Below are 19,487 nucleotides of genomic sequence, written 5' to 3'. Positions count from 1 at the left end.
TAAATGTTATCCTCATTAAGATAGAAGAATAAAGTTATCCTCAATAAGATAGAATATGTTCATTAGTACACGTCATACTGAGAACGGGTGATTTATGGAATAGGGTGTCACAAGCAGAGTATAAATTGATTGTGACCTCCTGGGGGAAAGGGAGCCCAAGTTTCTGCTGTGTCTTAATGATCTTAGCCTTGAAAGTAAAAGCAAATCTATTTGTAACTTTTTTTAGTTGGTAATTAAAATTGCAATAAGAACAAAGGATTTGAATTTTATATTAAACAAGGATCTAAGTCTGTGCATGAGTGTGAGAGAGTTTGAGAGACAGAGAGAGAGAGAGAGAGAGAGAGAAATAATCTATAAATGTGGAAGTGCTTTGGTGCATGTGTAAAAAAGGATTTTTAAATGTGTTGTATGCCTCTGGATAGACCTATACTTTCAAATGGGAAACATAAACCCTCACATGTAAATCAAACATGCTCTTTGAAAGCACCGCTTTTTAACCATAGTTGCTACCAAGTGCTAGAAAACTTTACTTCTCTAAGTATGAATATTCTAAGGCTTTGCTTACATCTTTCTGATTTAATTAAGCCAGTGCAAACCCCTGTGTGGACATTCTTATTTCGATTTTTGCTTAAACCAGTTCTTAACTGACTTCAGCCAGAACTGAATTAAGCCTGGTTTCACTGAAATCCACACTATCCTTTTGCACTTTAACTAAATTGGTTGAAAATCACATTTAAATTAAACTCATGTAACCCTGTAGATTAAACCCTTCCTGTGAATAGTCAGCTGATGTGGCCTCTGTTAGCCAGTATACATAAATGGTGTGCAATTGCTCTAGGGAAGAAAATTTACTTACAAGAAAATGTTGGTGCACCCACATGTAATGCCCTTGGATTGGTGACCTGCTCTTGGGTTTAATCTGAAACTGACCTGCTGCAGAGTGGGACTTCGTTTCAGAATTTGGGGATTATCATTAGAAAAAAGCAAACAGTTTCAATCTTTGTGCACAAGGCTCTGCTCGGTTTGGCTGATGGTTGCAAGAGATCCCTTATGTTGGCCCTTCATGGATTTTGTTGTTCTATTTTCAGTGAGAAAATACTTCATTTGAAAGAGAAGATGCCAAAATAAGCCTGTCTCCTTTGACTTATTGATAGGCAGAAATGTTATGAGTAATACTGATATGAGAGAATAGGACACTGGAGGCTAGGAATTCTTGTCTGAGAGTTATCTATTTCAGTGCTATTTAGAGCTGCAGAGACAGTAGCAATTTGTCCTTTTTTTGGGGGGGTGGGGGGGGGGGGTCTGTTTTTGAGTTATGACTTGCTTTCTACATGTTGGTTGCTGCCTATCTGCCTGTTGCATCCTGATGTGGAGGGAATGTCAAAGCTGGAGATGGATGAAATCTGAGCACTCTTTGCCCCTAGCTACCTCTACCATCCCTATTTTGGACACGGCCGGCTGTCTGTTCAGACCTGCTCTCCACATTTGTTCCCTTTCTTGGTTCTTGTTTCAGTTCTACTGATTGGCTAGCCACCTAATAGGATCCTCCTCAAAAAGTGAATTGTGCAACCACAATTTGAGTGCCTCAGGAAAGTTTAATTCCTGTAACTCCTTTGTTCTGGCCTCACGTGCTGCTCCAGCAGACATAGTGGCTCTACACACTTCCTGTCCCCAGCATAGGGGCATAGTTGGCGTGTTTAATTTGCCAGTAATCTCTGGAAACCACAAGAACCGGTTTCCAGTCACTCCAGCATTAAAGCACCATACAAGTGATTTTAGCCATCTTTGCTGTTCCAGCTTCAATTGCAGTTCAGCTGGACTGCAAGATCTAGTGTAGTGTCTTAAATTTTGAGGCCATTATGTGTTTGCTCTTTAGCAGGCCATAGGTGAATGCTATAAATAAAAATCAACAAAGTTATTGGTCCTTCATCTCCTCTGGAGGTGGTCAGTGTTGTGGTACATTGGCAGTGTGAGGAAGTTACATTGCTGCTGTCTTCGCTGAATTTGCTCTATGGATAGAGAGACTGAGAGACCTGGAACTTGAAATCCTGAGACTTTCATGAACACCTAATTGAGATGGTATGGTGAAGCTGTGGCAGTCCTAGTAGATACAGGATTATATGAGGCCTAGGGTATTGGAACAGAAAGAACATGTCTACACAGCGGGGGGACAAAGAAGGCAGTGGGGGTTATGAGGAGAGGCTACTTATTTTACCTGATAAGAGAGCGCAGTAGCTTGGGTGCATATGGTGGGATGGGTTTCATTCAGTAGAGTATGTGAGTAACGAAAATGTCTGGTGCACCACATAGTTAGCTCTGTTGCATGTCTTGTTTCATTCAATTTTTTTGATGGGCAAGTGAAATACCGTTTTTTCCCTAACACTGTGAGGGAATGATGGATTGATTTTTGCCTGGAATGATGCCATTTTGCAAGGCTGCATTAGGGAGGAAAGAAACATTAAAAAAAAATATGACATCTCTTTAGTGGATGAGACACTGTATAAAGGCTGACCTGTTTCAGCACACCTGCCTACCGTACCCAGCATTGTGTTGTGGGCTCGGCTGAGCAGTGAGAAGAGGAGACTCTAGCCTTTATATTTAGTGAGCTCTAGTCATGCTGATGTTTTTATTGAGGCAAATGTAACATATTTGGAATTTCCTAACCTGACTGTAAGGTGACCAGATGTCCTGATTTTATAGGGACAGTCCTGATATTCAAGGCTGTCATCTTAGAAAGATGCCTATTACCCTCCACCCCCTGTCCCAATTTTTTCACACTTGCTACCTGGTCACCCTACCTGACTGGATTGTGTTTTCCTCAGAGACCCCGTGGCTTTGGCCCTAGTCCAGGCAGCTATTTTCTTCCTGTAGAGATCTCCCCGTTTTCTCAGTCCTGCTTTCCCTTCACTGCGGCCTACTGGGCTGTGTCACTGTAGTACTGTAGTAAACTTTCCAGACCTCAGGTCCCCTTCTTTGGTAGCTGCAACAGCTGTGGGTTTTTTCTTTGTGTGTGTTTTTTTTTTTTTTTTAATTTTCAGTAGTGTGATCTCTTAATTATTTTAAACTTCACTTTGGTTTGTGCCATAATGTACAAAATAGGCTATGTGGACCATTCTGCTGACCATCTGCCTAGTATTTCATGTTGTCCTTTTGAGAGACTGAGGTATAGTTTCTAGACCCAGGCACATCAAGGTTGGCGTCGCACTCTGCTATTGTGCAGAGGAGGAAGCACGTTGCTTTACTGTTGTGCAGCTCCCTTATTGTGATGGGGTGAGGAGAGATGATGATGGGCTCTGGAACAGTTCCTTCTGGCCCAGGATAGTTGCCATAACTCAGGCCTAGAAGAGTTGGGACAGGGATGTTTTCTACTGAGCATTGGGAGCAAGGCATGAAAGCCCCCCTGTGAGCCCAGAAAATAAAATAAAAACTGATTTAACTAAGAGAAGCACAACGGAGCATTTGATTAAAAATGGAATTAACTGACAGCAGTATTAAAAACAAAACAAAACCGCACAGGAACAAATGGTAGAATTTATGGTGCTCCTGACAGATGTAGTTTCACTTAAAATTAGAAGCAAGGGTTTTATAGCCTTTCCTCTGAAAATCTCAAATTGTTTTACAAATGTTAATGGAGCCATACGAGACCTTTGTGAGGCAAGTTAGATCATTTCACCACTGCTGTAATTCATTGATCTCTGTGGTAGAAAGAGCTGCCACGTTCCAATAGCCCAACCACGACTTCCTGCAGCACATGGGTGTTCCTCATCCAAGTGCTGGCCCAGACCCACACTGCAAAGCTCATGAGAAGTGCCAGAATCATAGCACAAAGTGCTATTCTGAAAATAGTCTTCAAAATTGTAGTTTTTGAATTGTAGCTTAGTGTGAAAGAGTTGGAAGGAGACAATCGTTTTAATATCTTCCCTCCCTTCGTAGAATCTGCTCTTCCTCAGGAAAAAAGAATCATACTCCTTGTAAATTGCAAAAGTTTTCAGATTTCCATTGGTTCTTCTCTTCTACCAGAGGATTCATCAACTAGTGTCTTTGTCATATGCTTCCTGTTTGTCTATTTGAGAAAAAGACTGTTATGTATTAGGTTTGGAACACCATGGAGACATTTTTTCCTAATCTAACCTGGGTAAAGCAGGAGGAGAAAATTAGTTACCTCTAAACAGAATGTGGATAATTAGGAATTAATGTTGTTAATGTTACTGTTGTAACATTATGGGTGACTCTGTTTCGCTGCCAGGGAGTAATCTGAATTTACACTGGTGTGAACGAGAGGAGAATTGAGCCCTCTGTTTTGTGTCTAGCAAAACTCCATTTTTGTAGGTTATTTTTAAAAGTTATTGGTTTGTGTGTATTATTATGGTGTGTGTGTGGTGGTTCTCTCCCCTCCTTCCCCTCCCCCCATCCTAGTGATATCCTTTGGAAAAGGGAAGAGTGTGAGATTCAGATGAAGATTCATTACTAAGCTGTCCTATAGTCAGTGTTGACTAATTTCAATTTGTTTCTGGGAGTTAAACTGTGTTATCTGTATCCAGTTGGCTAATTTCCTTTCCTTTTGATGCAGGTCTAGACAATGCTACCTTATAAACATGTTGCTTAACATAACTACAATGAGGGTTTATTTTGTCCTTGCATAGGAAATTTGTTTTTTCCTACGAAGTTGATCCTCCTAAATATGTATTTCCCTTCAGGTCTGGGTTTTATCGTTTCCACTTCTTTTGAGTGAGGGCTTTAAAGAGGGTGGTGAGTTATTTGACAAAGTTGTTCCCTTTAAAAAAAAAAAAAATTGTTCTGCTCTGTCTTTGTTGAATCACTCTGGTTATGTTGATCGTATACCCCACAGAATAAATAAAACCTGTGGCAGAAATAAAGAGATACGCAAGCTTTTTTGTGTGTGCTGATCTCAAACTAAAAAGCTTATTCAATTACTCAGTGAGATTTTTGTGAAAAAGAAAATGTATGTGTAAGAGACACAAAGTTGACAAAAGTTCTTAACACAAAATAAAACGTGCTTTGTAAATCCTTCTGAATATGGATTTATAATGGAAATTCGAAGAGTTCCCTTTCATTTTAGTCTGTGCTGTGTGTGCTGCTAGCATCCTCTTGGATAACAGCCAAGAAGAGTTTCTAGGAAAAAGCGACTAGGACTGAAAGCTGAAGAATGCTAGCAGGATATCAGGCATGTTTATAAAGACAAGTTAGCTGTAAGGCCAGGCTCTAGGTGGTGCTGGAGTGGTGGTGCCCAGCTTCTGAACTACCTCAGCAAATATAGGGCACTGTACCGGCTAAAATGCAGTTTTAGGCTGTATTTCCATGTCCGTGCATTCAGCACTGAGAGACTGAAAAATCAAAACAAACACCAGAGGGCAGCTGGGTGCTGAGATTGGGTATGAATTATGTCAAATTGCAGGAAGAGGAAAAAAAAAATTTTGTTATTCACAGGACAATTGAATCTGTGCAGCGTAGTTTGATGCCTGTTTATACTTTAGGGTTCTGAAAGTATTTTGCATGGTACTGTGCTAGTCTAGCACAACTCACTTTCACTTTTTTCTTTACATCCTCTCATGCTATGGATGGAATCCTTGTCTGTTGAATAAATAGTTTTTTTTATGTGGATATCATATTCATCCACTTATATTTTTTTTTTTTTATTCCTCACACCCCCCTCTCCCCCCCCCCCCTTTCCACTCCTTGTGTTTCTGGTGTAGTAGAGCATCTGGAAATGGAAAATAGCTTTGAATTAACTATGTAACAAGTGAGTTGAAAATATTCTACAGCTAAATCCTCACAATAAAATTGAATGGTTTAGGCTGATCATTATGCTAAATCCTTTTGCTGTTTCTAAAACTTAGGCAGGAAAAAGATTTATGTGAAAAGTTTGTGTGAAGATTGGCCAGTTTCACTGTCATGCCTGAAAATAGGTGAAACTTACTTAGATTTATTAGTGAATGTCACATGCTTCTCTGTCTTAAGGAAACTGTTTGGTTTCTTGGACTTCCATGTAAGAAGTCTTGCTGTGTAATTGTCATTACATGGCTATCTTTTTAAAGAATTCCTAACACAAGTTTTTGTCCAAAAAATTGCCATTTAGTGCAAAGGCAGTGATGTACTAGCACTGTAATTCAAGATTGCTGATTTCACCTGAATGTAGCGAACACAAATGAAATTTTGTGCATTCCCTCATATATCAGTGCGCTGAGTAACTTTATTAGCTTACCACAATCGTTTGTCAGCTCAGTTTGCCTTGTTTATTGCTTTGTAACCAACCCATCAATAAGTGGATCTGAATAATTTGTGTGGTTTTTCAGGCTTTCAGAAATTGATCCATCATATTCCATTACTATCAACATTTCATTTATTTTTCTGAAATTATTTGTTCGGCACTGTGAGATTTGTAATAGCCTTGTCACTGGGGCAGCTCAGTGCCAAGTGAAATCACTGAATAAAAGCACAAGCCTACTTTAAATACAAACTTGATATCAACATACCTAATTATCTCTCTAATGCAGCTGGATTTTAGAGGGTCCAATTCAGCTCCCAATGGAATCTCTCCTTTCACTAAAATAAGAGTTGGTCCTGTAATCTGTTAGACAAATGAAAGAATTTACCTAATTAATCCTGGGTTCTTTTCTTTTTTGAAGAGGGAACTGATTTACAGATTTCATATATTGGAAAGGAACATCTCTGCCAGTGAATAATTAAAGAAAACACCACTTTTTCACACCTGTATCTGGTGTGTCTGTTGCAAGTATCACTGCAATGGAGGATAGAGTATTTAAACTTTTCCATATCTAATCTATCTATTTTAGGGTTTTATTCCGCTGCCCATCACCAGAGTTACCTGGTTATCTCCAGATAAAATCAATGGCAATAATAAAATCCTTAGCTGACTTCCTGGAATCTCTGGTTCTGACCTTTTTTGGGTTAAAAACTCTGCTTGTGCATTTGGTGGGTTGATTTAGTTGAGCTTTTTTTGGGGGTGGAGACATTTGGGTACATGGGAATGTCAGTGTTGAAAGAGTCATTCATAATATGGAGGGAACTGTCCTTGAGATGGACTTGACGTCTGCTTTGCTCTCTGTATTTCTACAGCACTGAGATAGGATGTTTACCCCACTCTTGCTCAGAAAGGGTTAATGCAGAGTGAGGAGAGGGCTAATTAACTCAACATGCCACAGTTGAGGGGAATCAGGTGGGTAAGCAATCCCCTGATTGAATGAGGCAGCCCAGCTGAGGAGAAATGAGCTGGGCTGGGACTATATAGGCAGGAAACTGGCAGCAGAAGGGAGCTGTGGGGAAAGTCACTCCCTGGGAGAAAGGAGGTGCATTTGGGCTGGCAAACCCAGGGAAGCCAAGCCTGGAAGGTAGGACAGGACTTGGGAAAGGCAGGAAGATGGAGAAGGGAACAGACTGTGACTGCTGGCTAGAGGGACCCTGAGCTGGAACCCAGAATAGAAGGCAGGCCAGGTTCCCCTGCCACCCACTGCGGGAGTAGCATTGTGAGGCAGTGAACAGGAAGACTGCCCCGGATCATTGAAGAAGGCTTTGGAACCCTGGACGGGGGAGACACGTATAGTGACCTGGCTGGGACCAAGTCATGAAAAGACAGCAGCAGCTCATGGAGCAACAGAGGGGCTGCAGACCCAGAGAGAAAGGTGGAGAGACGGCGTGCCACCATGGGAAGGGGCGTTGATCTGGTGAGCTACTCTCCAGAATGACCAGAAGGTGCCATCCTCATGGTGAGTGGACACCCCTGTCACAATCACATAATATAAACTGGTTGAGATCAACATCTGTGGTCAGAATAAAAATATGCCCAGGGCTGTATTTTAAAAATCTGATGCTTAAGTAGTCTTCTCAGCTGTTCAAGTGTGCCCGGTGATACAGGCCTGTACCTGTATTCATCAAAGGGTTACAAACTGGCTTCAGGCTTTCAATTGGATTTGCAAGGGCAGACGCATGTACCTGTGCAGAGTCCTGTTTACTTCAGTGCACATCAGCCTGTGTTCAGCTTTTTCCCCCATCCAGGTCCTTTCAGTTGTAGGCTCTCAGCGTTACTTTATAACGTTAGATAAAGATTTGTTGGCTTGAAGTGTGTAATGTGAGCTGATGGTGTCCCATGAGCAGTAAAACTAAATGGCTGACTTCTAAGGTCCCTATAATGTGTTAATTGAAGTTTTTTTTTAGTGCTCTGGATGTTGTAACCGCAGCCTTTGCATGATGCACAACTGTATTGTGTAGCCATCCCTGTAATGTCAGGAAATGTAGCCCTAAACAAACTGCTTGCATGACAGGCCACTGTACAATTAGGCTGAGTTTTGAAGCCACTAAAGAGAATTCAAGTAGGTGTCACTCAAAGGCTTTTTTTAATAGCACAAAAATTTGATAAGTTTATTATTCTGTCCTAAAGCCTTGGCCTTAGAGTTTGATGAAGACCCTCAATGTTCCCTGTGATCCACTTGAGGCACCTTTGTGCTAGAGGAATCATGAGCAGACCATATGTCTTTCATCGTGAGCACATTTTGTCATCATCTATTCTAGAGCAGTGGTTTTCAACCTATGGTTCATGGACCCCTGGGCGTCTGCAGACTGCCTCAGACTTCCAAAGGGCACCTCCATTCAAAAATTTTTTAGGGGTCTGCAAATGAAGAAAGGTTGAAAACCACTGTAGAGTGCAAAAGAGAATCAAAGGTGAGTGGAATGGAAAACGCTTAAGAAAAGTGAGCAGTGGCCTGTGGCGGCAGAAAACAGGACTCTGGCAACTTGCATGATGCTAAGATTACATTGTAGACAACACTGCTTATAAGGTGTGTGGGGTAAATGACTAGCCGATTAAACATTGTCCAGAGGCTAGAGCATGAAACCGGAAATAAAGATTCTAGCATCCTCTTTGCGGCATGCCACCTTGATGTATGTGTGCTGTGAAGTTGGAAAAATATCTTAATTGCCATTAGGTCTCAGTTTCCTCATCCTCATCATTTGCTTAGCTCCAAAGGGCGCTACTCTCAGAAGATCCTTCAGTGAAATTTGCTGTTAATAGGGAAATATAAACTATCTGTTGCAAGTAAATCCAACCATTGTTATAAGAGGCCAGACTTGTATTTGTTTGGCCATCAGGCTCTTAATTTTGCATTTCATTATGTCTGCATTTACTTTCTCTTTTGTGGAAAGGAGAGGAGGATGTAACAGTGATGGGTGCCAGTGTGAAGACCTGGACTGATGGAGATGGACAGATATGATACTGTGGAGGCTGGGGATAGGGAAATCTTTTTGTGGGCTTATTTTGGTAAGAAATCTTCCCAGTTAGGTAAAGGAGACAGGGTTGTCATCAAATTTCCACTTAAAGGAGATGGATCAAGTAGAGGCACTTAAAAGAAGTGCCATAGAAAGAATGGGCCAAACCATTATCCATGTATGCAGCTCCCATTCATTTTAAAGAGAGTCCTGTATTTTCATCCAAGTGCAGAGATGGATCTATTGGTAACAACAACATCTTCCTTATGGCTGTAATGCAGTGTGATCAAGGTGCAGCTAAAGTTCTCCTCCCCAGCACACGTGTGACAGTGACACACTTATGATTTGATCAAAACTATGCACACAAAAATAACATTCATTTGTGGTTCATTAGGAAATTAAGAATGCAAAATATACATTTAGTGTGCTGATTTGTTTGTTTACAGTATTAATGGACAGAGCTCCACTTTTCATTGTTTTTCTTGGATAATGCCTGATGGAACCTGCCCTTGGAGCCTTGACTATTCATAGTTTTGGTGACTGCATCCTAGTAGTCTTTTTTGCAATTCTTTCTGTGGCCGGGGACTTGGTTGGGGATATTAATCAGCAGAAATGGAGAAATCTACTTTGAGCAGCTCTCTTGGTAAATTGCATGTTGTGTTCCTAGTTATACACACACAAACTTTTGTGGGAGCATAATCACACAGTTCCCCAGTGCATAGCTGAGCTGCTGTGCCCAGATTTTGAAAACTTAGAGGAGAAGACCATTCTTTTTAATATTAACTTACAAAGTAAAAGCCAGGGACCTAGAGCCGCTTGGCTCAGTCTTTGCTGTTCTAAGAAAAAATCAATTAGCCTGCTCTGAAGGAAAGCAGGGATATCTGTGTCTGCCTTCCCTCTAAAAAACAACCTGAAAACTAGAGAAGTTGTTTAAACCTTGAATCTCTTGTAACAGGACAGGAATCCTTGGGGGACCCCACTCCTGGAGCTGTTGGGTTAGCAAACTGTAATTGTAGGGGATGGATACAAACTCTGAAATCTACTAAAACTCTGTGGCCTGCACAGCAAGAGTGGCAGCATGGAACAGACACAGAACTGTGTCAAAGTTTTCATTTACATAATGGCTAATCTCTTGCTTAATGAATATCCAAAGTCAAAACATGTCACTTTACATTGGGTACATTTGAATGAAACATCACTCACTTTTCTATTTTTATGCTGCATATAAGAACGATGCAATTCTCATCAGTAGCATCCCTGCATTGTGTCTTTATCTAACCTGGTGTGTATTCCGTGTTAGAGCTGAATACGTTATTTTTGGCAGTGCTTAGGTGCGCCAATCAAGACTTTATGGCCATGCTCTCACACTGAAAATCCACTGCTAGGTGGATTAAGAACACTAAGGACCTTGATCTACTAAAACTTGCACCCAGACTCTTCCTGTATCTGTCATGCCCAGTCTTGGCTCTTTTGGATAGTTGGGACTGAAGAGATTAGTTGTATCCTTTCTTCCGCTCCCCTTCTCTGACAGCTTCTGCTTTTCGAGGCAGTACCATTGATGCTTGTACTTGATTTCAGGGTTGGTGGCTCCTTTATCTGCTTTTCTGTGGCCTGTTGCATGAGCAGGGAAGGGCTTGATGATTCCAAAATGCCCCTATTCTTGGTTGTCTGCTTTCTTTCCCTGAGACAAGCACCCTTCATTTTGCAGCTCCCCCCACTGCGAGCAGACAGTCCTTGAAGCTCAGAGATCCTACACCCAAAGGTCATCTTCCAAACTTGAGGTCCAGCTAACCTGAAGCTCAGTCATTTAGCAGATGATGGAGTCTCAATGCTCAGAACAACTAGCAAGGCCCTGTTTATGTTGAGATTATGCTATTGTGCATCCTTTCCCTGGATCATAAGCCTGGAAATTTGGCCATCTTAAATTTCCCTGGCTTGTCCACCCATCATTTTAGCAGCTCCACAGAAGAGAAATTGTCATTGCTGGGGGCAGCAGGGGGCCTCCAGCAGCACCGGGAGAGTAAAACACAATAAATGGCAGAAGCCTATCTCGGAGGTAGTGGAAAGAGTTGATTGTGATCTGGAGCTCCTAAGCTCTGCCAGAGTGGAGCTTTAGTGCGATGGGGCATAGGAGTTCTGCACAGCCATCACGCAGGAGTCTAATGTGGCCTGGGAGCCTGAGGATGGCTGTGCCCTCTTTCTTCCCTCAAGACATTGTTTGCCTCCTTTCTGGCAGTGCCTGTCCCTGGTTTTGCCTGGCTCGGAATTGCAAGTTTATTAGAATAGTTTTATACGGTATTATCACTGCTGCACGATGCCATAGGATTTACTGCCACTCTTCCATTATGTGGCAAGGGATCCCAGCTCTTGTAGAAGTGCAATGTGTACGACACAGGAAAAGGGGCATTGACTGTGGGCAACCTACTGGAAGGCTTGTGCAGTACTCCTTAAAACTTCTTTACTTAAGCCCTGTAACAAGACCACGTAAGTGAGGAATCCTGTCCCATTGCAGATTATGAAATAAACACAACCAAATGCAGACATGTAAGATGCTGTTGTGTTGTTCTTAACCAGTGAAAACATGCTGCTGCTCTGCACAGTCCTTGTAAATTACAGTAAAATTCAGCCATGTGAACATTTTCAGTACTTTCAGCTGTGAGGTGTTGACAGTATTCCAGCCGTTTGTCTTCTCTTGGGAGAAAAAAGCTGGATGGCCAAAATGTCAGGGGTGTCTTGCTGTGTAAATGTTGAAATAGTCAAAAAGCACCATATGTACTCCAGAAGTGCATCTGTTTACCTTGTCTGTGGACACACAATGTGGTGATGTTCTCATGAGGTGTTATCCTGTGTTCATTCTAGCTGCACCTTACTTGGGATATTGATTCCATTTGGCTGTATAGGTCATCAGCATTTTTCTGGCATGGTTATGTCTGATGTGCCAGCTGACATTTGCTCTTCTGTTTGATTTTCTCTGTCATCACTTTCTGTTTAGTTTAGGTTGAGACTAAGCTATGATTGGTATTAATTATATTACCCTCCTTTAATTCTTTATTAATTGAGTCCTGTATCAGCTATTCTATTATCTTGCCCGAGATTGATGTCAGACCAACAGGCCTATAATTATCTGGCTGAGTCCATTTACCCTTTTAAAATATTGGCACATATTTAGCTTTCTTCCAGTCTTCTGGAACTACCCCAGTGTTCCAAGTCTTATTGAAAAATCAACATTAACAGTCCAGTGAGTTCCTCACCAGCTCTTTTAAGTGAGGCCATTTCCTCTTGTTAGCATTGTATTCACTACTCCGAGCCACACTGAACAATAGAAGAAAAATCATAATACAATTTACCCTTTTCTCTGCTTTGTTAAATAGAAGAATCTGTTTTCCTTGTTGGGTTTTAAATGTCCAGAAGAAAAGTAACTCCTGTCAGAGGCATAATTCTACTTGCGGGGCAGAATTGTATTCAGATACCTGCAACTCTGGAAATATTTCAGTGTTAAAAGTATGTAACTGAGCAGAACTTGATTTATCTTGGTAAAACCTTTGAAAGAAATTATGTTGACTTAACATTCTGTGAATGCTTCATTTTTGTATTGTAGCTAAATCCACATTGTCTTTCTGTCTCTTCCATTGTATTGAGGAGTATGCAAAAGAAGATGCTAAATCTAAATGTATACTTTGCTACTTCTAAATTTCTGGTTGGTTCTCAAGTATTTTTTCCATGCATTTCCAAATATTACTGTAAGTAAAAGATAAGCCGTGTGTGATTTAACTCTCTGCTCTATTTTTTTAATGCTTGTTGTAGTTCACGATGGTCTTCCTCTACAAATAATAAAATGTTGTAACAATATTTAAACCAAGTGGCAATGCTGTAAGAAAACAAAGCTAGTAAGAAAATTTGAAAGTATAGGTTCTTTTTGTAGTAAATGTATTTTATTATTTGTAGTGCGGTGCCAGGGAGCTCCTTCATGGACCAGGACCCCGTTTTGTTAGGCAGTGTACAAACTGAGAACAAAAAGACAGTCTCTGCTTTGCCAAAGCTTTAATTCAATTCCATTGTCTGGCTAAGTAATGAATCATATGAAACTATGTATTGTTAATTGTTTCATTTCCGCTATTTGAGACAAATGAAACTAAATATCACTTTGAAAACAGGCAATTGTAATAATGGTTGGTACTCTGTGTGTGTGTGTGTGTGTGTGTGTGTGTGTGTGTGTGTGTGTGTGTGTGAGATAAAATGACTTCTTTACTTTGAGATATTGTAGAAGTACATGTTTAGTTCTTGCTTTCTACAGTTTCTTTTTATTGTTATTCCAAAGAGTACAGAACTTGGAAATTAGTCAGTTACTGTGAAGCCATTTCAGTATTCTTGACAAATTCTGAGCTTTGCATGCAATAGGGAAGTAGTACAAATAGACAGCCTGCAGAGGGCACTGTATTGTCTTAGATGAGAGCTGTAGGACTCTAGAAGCACTATGGATGCATGTTTACCCAGTTTTCTGAATTTCTGTAAAATTATAATAGGAAAAATAAATGTTTCATAAAAGTTGAATTGTGTTACAAAGATTGAGCAGAGTTACTGGTTGTGCATTAAAATGGAAATTAGTAACTATCATATCTCTGGCATGAAGGGACCGATTAGAAACACTGTACCACATTTTATTAGCTCTTTGTCCAAATCCCCAACCAATAACTTTAGTAAACATTTCAGTTTTATAAGTACGTGGGGAAATTGAATAGTTTCTATCACTGATGGGCAGCATTTAAATCTGAACTTGGATAAACTAAAGCCTCCTGTCCTATGACAATATAGGGTAAATTATACAGTTGTTAAATTTGGAGATTTTAAGAGCACCAAATGGAAGGATGTTTAGACAATATTGGATACAGTATGCAGACAGCTTGCTTCTATCCCTGGAAAAGAGATCCGGATTTTTAGAGCTGAACTCTCTCTCTCTTTCCTATAGATGCAGTATTGAAATACTAAGATTTCCTGTATAGGAGGTAAATCATTTGTGTTTGACAACTGCAGTAAACTATGGTCCTCCAACTCTCACAGAGGTGGTAAATTGTTCTGTTCCATCTACACCAGCAGCTATACCGTTTCTAACACTCGCTATAGAAAACCACTGTCTACCCTGCTCTTGAATGAATGTTGAAAATCGTTTTACGTCTTCTAGATTAGTGCCCAGACTTCCATCACTACTTGAAGGGGCCTGTGTGGTTTTATCCTTCATGTGAATTTCACCTTTCACAGCGATCAGTTCATAGTTTTTTGGCCTTCTTTTGGACCAATCCCACTAGTCCTCGGTGAACCTGCTGTTCAATCGATGTGTTCTGGAACTAGATGGTCTGTTTCCTGAAACTCAGCATATTCGAAAGAAAGCTATTTTGCTTATTTGTTTCATTAAAGAGAGTGCAAGACAAGCTAAAGAGTTTCCTATTTCATAGTGCCATTGATTTTCATCAAGCAAACTTACATGGCTGAGGATAATTCTGTACCTGAGGTTCTAGGCCTCACTGGCCTTGATACATACTTTCTTTCACCAAGGAAATGACTATTTCCCTTAATGAAATTTTTCAGGCTGAAACCTGAAAATCAGTTGACATGCTTACTTACTGTATTGGGAAAGACGCAGAGACATCCATGGATGTTTTATCCAGCAGCAGGGCTCTGAGTGCAATTCTCTAATTAGGTCCTCTTTTCTTAGCTCCTGTTGATCCTGTGTCCTACTTGGTGTGGGTTTCCTTGGATATTGCAGTCATTAATTTATATTCTAAATTATGGGAGACTTGAGAAAAGCAAAATTGGTTTTACCTGTGAAGCTGATTTCTGTGAAGACAATACCAATTGGTTTGATTTTTATCTGTTAAATTAACGTATGCCCTGCCAAGGAAGTTTTGACTGATTAAAATGAGATGAGCTGTTAAGAGAATGAATAAGTTACAAGTCCCAGCAGAGCCCAAGTTTCCATGGGCACAACCGGAGCGGTGAATACAAGAGCAAGAAAATACAAAGATTCCCAGCATGTTAGCTAATCCTTCTTGATCCCTGTCACAGCCCTGGTCAGGATCCCCCAGATGGATACTCACCAGGCTGCTGTGTTTGGAGCCCAACATGCTGGACCTGTGTGCTTTTAAGCTTCCCTGGGTCTCAGTAGCTTCCAACCACCATCTCTAGATCCAGCCTCTCTGGCATACTTCCTTGGTACAGACTCTATATGTGCTACCACTTCATGGAAGTAGGACCTCCCAGTCCAATAGCCCTTGGCCCCCAGGACCAGTGCTGACCCTCAAGAACACCAATAGTTTAATCATACCTTTTCCCAGAGCTCCAGCCTTGTGGTTACTCTGTCTTGCAGTTTACACCTTCAGGGGCACCTGATAGTTGGAGGACATAAAATATGCAAGATAATGCAGGAAATATACATAGCTAGACAAAACAATAGCATATGTGCATTTCCCTGCCTGAGTTTCCTCATTCTATCGCATTCTTTGGGCGTAGGTGTCCGAGTTCCTTCTCCCCCTTTCCTGCTGCTCATGGCCTTTCTCCTGGAACATGGAGTCTCCTTTCACTCCTGAAGACCGTTTTCTGCTTCCGGTCTCTTTTCCTTCACTTTCAAATGGTTGGTGAGAGACCCTTTCTTTTATAACCTCCAGTCCCCTTTGGTATGTGACTCCTTGATCTCCCACTAAGTCCTCAGTTGCTTAGTTACTTCACCACTGGAATTCTGGTTTGCCCTGGGCAGTTGCTAGCTTCTCATCCAAAGGGACTTCCACGTGAATAGGGGATCATCAAGGTTTAATGACCCTCCATTGTTAGCAGGATGTTACCATACCTTGGAATTTCAATCCAACATGGAGGTAAAAAGACACCAGAGAAGGTGGACAAGCTCTACATTCAAAATGGAGTTGGCAATCTGGCACAATATCCAATAGAATTCATGTATAGATAGATTTCCCAATCTGCCACAATCACTATCCTTAACTTCCATTTTATATCCTCAAGCTCTTAGTAGTAAATATGAGCTGGCTATTAACTGAATTGCAGATCAATGATTCACAGCGCTGCATGGCTTTATTTCACCAGTGCAAAAGCGCTTACTTGGTCTACGTTATGCAAAATGAATCAGTTCTTGAATTTCTGCACCTGGAAAAGATTGGGTAACTCAGAGGATCCAGAAAAGGATCCAGAGCTTTTTGCAGCTAGGTGGCCAGTTCAAAGCCAGCCTGTTTGCTAGCGACAGCAAGTCTTTGTCATCTGATAGCTGAGTCACAGCCTGTGTGGAATGAGTGAGTGGTCTCGCTCTATTCTTTAGGGGCAGTTATCCGTATCACCTAGATGATGCAAAGATACCCTTGTGAGCGGCTTATTGAAAATACATGTGTCCCTTAGACATCGTGGCTTGATATGCCTGTTGATAGTTGTAGCAGAGATGCCCAGGATGAGTACTCTGAACCCCTAGGGTTGGCCCTTTTGAGGTCAGGGCTGAGGCGGATGATTGGGTGGTGTGGCAAAGTTTGCGCTGTAGGTGTTAATTCTGCTTGTATATTGTGGAGAAAGAGAAGACGTTCTACAGGGTTTCAAGCTGAACAACTTTCATGAGCAGCAAATTCACTTTCAAAGAAATCCTTGGCATTTCTGTGCTGCCTTTCCTCTGTGACTTTTCCATTTGCTCATACAGATTTTGACTAAATAAACTTCACAACATTCTGTGAGCAGGGATGGGTTTTCACTTTAAGCATTTCAGATCCACCATCATTTTGGGACTCCACAAAACCTTGGTTTTTTGTTGGTTTTTTCCCTCACAGACTCTTCCTTCCTGTCCTCGTGCTCCCCAGAACTCATGTTTTGTTCCCAGTGAGTGGCAGTTGCTGTGTGCTGGGCTGCTGCCTACTACTCAGTGCTATATTCCTCCCTGAGTGTGGAAGCTTGATACCAAGGAATCATTCCATACTATGTCTCTGCCTGTAAAGTAAGGGGGACACAGGCATAATTTAACCCAACACTGAGCAGCTGTTTCTGGGATGGAGCACAGCAGTTTGGAGCAGGAGGTGAATACTGTATCCAAACGAAACGGTGGGTAATTTAGATGAGCAGAATATAACTTTTTAAAATGGGAATTTGGCCACATCGCCAGCATTAACATCTTTACTTTAACAAAATGTATCGTAGAATCTATACTCACAAAAACTCGGGATCTCTGTTCTGTTTCTAATCTAATAAAGAAAAGTCCAAAAGCACAACATCCTGGGCTGTTTCAATGCATTTGCAGTTTTTCACTGCGGTGTTGAAGTTAAACAGGATTTTCCAGTTTTGTTTAAAAACCCAAGCCTCATCCTCCTCCTTTTTGGTACAATCTTTTATGTCAAATTGCAGCTGGGAGCCAACTTCTGTTAGTTAGTTAGTTAGTTTATAAACCTCTGTAAATAGGTTTCTTTAATAGAATTGCTGACATCCTTAATTGGACTAGCGCAAATAGTACCCCCTTCAGTAAGTGCCCAGGAGGCCCTAGTTCATCCGGCTATATGCATGTGTTCTCTTGATAGCCTTGTTTTGATTAAGTGTATTAGTTCATTTAGCTAATTAAATGGCAATTAAATTTAGGTTTAAATTAAATTTAGGCTGAAATGTGCAGTTGTGGTGCCTGATGCTCCTTGATGTGGGAGACCAGCTCAGCAAGCATCAGCTACTCCTGTTTAATTGAAGAGGATTTTAATATAGTAAATTCCATCTGGTGACAATGTAACCAGACCGTCTGGGTTAAATAACACGCTGGCTGTAAAACAAGTTGGGAATTCCCGTAGCAGAGCACCAAATTAGAGGTGCAGACACTGTAGTTCACCATCACTTTTGCTCTAGTTGACAGAGTGAAAGACTTTTTTTTCTAATCCATAAACTCGTTGTAAAACTGGTTTTCTGCATCCCTTTTGTGTTTCCCTGCGGCTGGCTGTGTGTAGTTCATCTGGAAGTGTGATCAATGATCACGTTTGGTCTGCTGAACAGTAGAAAGAGAAAGGTAGCTAGATGTGACTCTTCGGGGGTTTGCCCTGACCAGTAAGTGTTGTGTCATCGCCTGCCCCCGAATCCTGGGTGCCTTAATGCTTTGCTGCTGCTTTAGCTCAGAGACCTGTAGTCAGCCTACAAGCATAAGGATCACACGCTGGCTTTCACCAGCCTGGTTACTCCTTGCAGGGAGACACCAACAGCCTTTCCAGTCCTGAGTTTCCTGCAGTCTCCTCTGCAGTGCTCAGCCCCTCTCACTTATCAAGTTAGCTACGCCTTTAAAGAGACAGTAGACTGCACCAGCTGGGAATTTTCTCTTCGGTTTGAAACACTGCACTGAGAGAGTTGTGTAATAAAACAAGGTTGTTTCTTAACAAAGAGTAGATGTTTAATGGGTTCCGAGTAGAAGGGATTAAGATAGAAATGGTTACAAGCAAACCAAAGTAAAAATACTCTTCTAAGACTAAAACCTAACTTAAACTAGAGCCTTTGGTTCTAAGTGCTTTCTCACCACAGCCATTCTTCCAGCATGGCTTGCCAGTCCCTAGCCAGGATCCAATACAGAGCCCAACCTGCTTGGTTTTTTTGTCTCCTCAGGTGAAGGATGCCAAAATGGCTGTCTGCTTATAGCCTTGAAGTCAGGAGGCCCTGGTCTAGGCTCGGCTTGCTGTGCCACCAGGGAGCTGATGCCATGTTAATTTTTGCTGTCTCTTCCCACCCCCCCACATTGTGATAGCCAATTAACTCCCTCCCCTCTTGCTCAATTGATGGCTTTGTTTACCTTTATATAAATGTACTTCCACTGTCTGCATGCTTATTTACATTGGAGATGCCTTCAAGCAGGTAGGATCATGTTCTTTTGTCTAGGGCAAGATGATTTAAGTCCTACCTGCCAAACACTTGGTAAGAACATATTTCCAGCACACATTTATCATTTTTCACACATCACCCATGCATATACCATGCAATAACGTTGATGACCAGCATGTTACCAGTTCCCATATACCTCCTATGACACCTTTTAGATACAGATTGACAACTGTGAATTAGGGTACTCTGAATTGGCAGGTCAGCTGAAGCTCACTGCTGGATACTGGGAAGCCCCTTGTCTTCTGGCATTGGGATGGTGTTAGGGTCTCACTAGATTTCTGCTGGTTTTTAATTATTTCACATAGAACAATAGTTCTCCTGGGTTTCAATTCCTCTAGCTTCTTCTGAAGCAAGAATTATGAAACAGAAAT

General features: G+C 41.3%; 1 long non-coding RNA gene across 3 annotated transcripts in view; it reads left to right on the top strand.

Moving 5' to 3' along the window:
• LOC137158194 (uncharacterized) overlaps nt 1-19,487 on the top strand; it is a 249,113-nt gene that overhangs the window by 9,800 nt on the left and 219,826 nt on the right. The window contains exon 1 of one of the 3 annotated variants that reach the window (XR_010921323.1): nt 7,313-7,745. The exons of the other annotated variants lie outside the window; for them this stretch is intronic. This is a non-coding gene — a long non-coding RNA (uncharacterized lncRNA). Of the gene's footprint in view, nt 1-7,312; nt 7,746-19,487 lie in introns of those variants that run through there. 3 annotated transcript variants of the gene reach the window in all.

The sequence above is a fragment of the Emydura macquarii genome, unplaced genomic scaffold (assembly GCF_026122565.2).
Source record: "Emydura macquarii macquarii isolate MOO-44397 ecotype Brisbane River unplaced genomic scaffold, CSIRO-AGI_Emac_v2 contig_1644, whole genome shotgun sequence".
Lineage (NCBI taxonomy): Eukaryota > Metazoa > Chordata > Testudines > Chelidae > Emydura > Emydura macquarii.
This window is presented reverse-complemented; position numbering and strand designations above follow the sequence as displayed.